This window comes from Triticum aestivum, chromosome 5B, assembly GCF_018294505.1.
Source record: "Triticum aestivum cultivar Chinese Spring chromosome 5B, IWGSC CS RefSeq v2.1, whole genome shotgun sequence".
NCBI classification, from domain to species: domain Eukaryota; kingdom Viridiplantae; phylum Streptophyta; class Magnoliopsida; order Poales; family Poaceae; genus Triticum; species Triticum aestivum.
The window spans coordinates 350829623-350831671 of NC_057807.1; the positions used below are offsets into that span (position 1 = coordinate 350829623).

At 44.5% G+C, this 2049-nt stretch overlaps 1 non-coding gene across 1 annotated transcript; it reads right to left on the bottom strand.

Moving 5' to 3' along the window:
• Positions 1–861: 861 nt before the first annotated feature.
• On the bottom strand, positions 862–946 carry TRNAY-GUA (transfer RNA tyrosine (anticodon GUA)). The gene is given in 2 exon segments: positions 862–897; positions 910–946. It is a non-coding gene; the product is annotated as a tRNA-Tyr (tRNA).
• Between the last annotated feature and the right edge of the window lie 1103 nt (positions 947–2049).

The following is a 2049-nucleotide window of genomic DNA, read 5'->3' on the forward strand; positions in this document are numbered from 1 at the left end:
GTTGGATTTTTACTCTGAAGCCGCGAGGACGAGTAACTTTAAGAGCCGCGAGTGGCTAGGAGTAAAAAATTTAGAGCAACTCCAATAGCTCCTGTATCCTAAAAAGACTACCACTGACAGGAAGATGGGGCAAAAAACACTTCCAACAGCTCCGTTAAACCCGACTTTTTATAGGATCCCATATAATCACGTCCTTTGTCCAACAAGTTTATGGAAGAAAAGTTTTCATGTAAAATTTTGGCGGGCGGATAACCGACTGAAACTTCACGAGTATACTGCCTCGTCGCCGCCGCTGCCACGTGCCGCCGCTGATATGCGCTCGCTGACGCTTGGCACACCGCCACTAGCCCCTGTGGCCCTGTCACTTGAGGCCCCTCAGCTATTAGCTAGTTTTTTTAATGGAAAAAAGTAAAAAATTCAGGAAGATTTTTACGAGAACTAAGAACAGTGGTCATCAGAAAACTTTTCATAAATTATACGGTCATCCCATAAAACGACTTTTATGGAAAGTTTTTCAGGGAGCTATTGGAGTTGCTCTTACTCCCCTAACGATTTTAGGGGTTCGGTTAGTTCGTGGTCAGAGCAGGGAAAAACGGATTTATCCTCCTCTAACCCATTATAGAGGATTCGGTCACAAATGCTCTAATGCATGCATATGTTTATATTTTTCTTGTGAAGACACAAAGCAACATCATTTTTTGTTGAGCTGATCATGATACACAGCTTAAGCAGAAGATAAACAAAAAAAAATCTATACGAACCTTGCTGAGTACAATCTTCCCACAAGCATATATGGATACAAAATGTCGACCTTCAGCAATGCGACTTTAAAAAAAAATTGTTCAGAAGAACATGAAAAAGTCCGACTTGCCGGATTCGAACCAGCGACCTAAGGATTTATCTGCAACACTACAGTCCTCCGCTCTACCAACTGAGCTAAAGTCGGCTTGTGATTAGAAGGCCAAACACACCCTACTTATATATTGACTAGAATCGTTCCAAACATACAAACAGAATGTTTTTTTTTTTTTTGCGAGGATATAAACAGAGTGCTGAATACAGGTCAATAGGCATGGCGCTGGCCATGTGGTCAAACAAATCTGGAAAGCACTCCCAAAACTACCGAGCCTCGTGGAATTAAAACGAATTCACCATTTTTATTTAATCTCTTACCTCCGACAGCATATGGGAGTCTGCCTCTAGCTCATCAATCTTAACTTCTTGAGTGAACGCACTATTCTTCCTAGCAACCCTATTCAGTTAGCCATGAAGGGGCGTGCGGCAACAAGTAATGGCCGAGAAGTAATGATTTTTTTAAAGAAAAGGCGACGGCCGAGCCGAGAAAAGATTCGAACCTAGCCTGATTTTAAATTAACAAAGCCATCAACCGAGTAGGATTACAACGAACGACTTACAAGGGAAACGGCAAAGATACAAAGTGCTAGAACAACTCGGAACCTAATAGCATTACGGGCAACCGAATAGGAGAACGAGCCCAGCCTGAAATACCAAGGCCAAATGACTAGAATTGCGGCTACACCAGCATCAGAGTGAAAACAACAAGCAGCACCCACATCGGTGACCATCACCATCGCCTACTCCCGCAGAGCCTGCCAGCATGCCATCCGCTTCAACCTCCGAAGAGGACCACAATCCTCTCGCCCTGGCTCGAAGGGCGCCGAACCGTCGGTCGGTAGAAAGCTCGCCGAGAGCCGCATGGACAAAACCAACAGAGCATCCTGGGCAGGAACCAGGAGTGTTTGACAAAAAACTACCACTTTAGGGGTTCGCGTCCCACAGAAGTACCACTTAAAAAAGTGACCAAAAACTACCAAAAAATTTTAATTTTGTGACTAAAAACTACCACTTTCAGATAATGACCAATTTAGCCGACTTAAACATGTTGACCGTTCAGTTGACCATTATTATAGGTGGGACCCACACGTCATTGTTCTTCCTCCTCTCTCTATCTTTCTGTGGCATTTTCACAAACAGCTTCTGTGCATCCCGGCTCCCCGGCGGTCGTTGCCGTAGGTGAGAGGGAGGCCG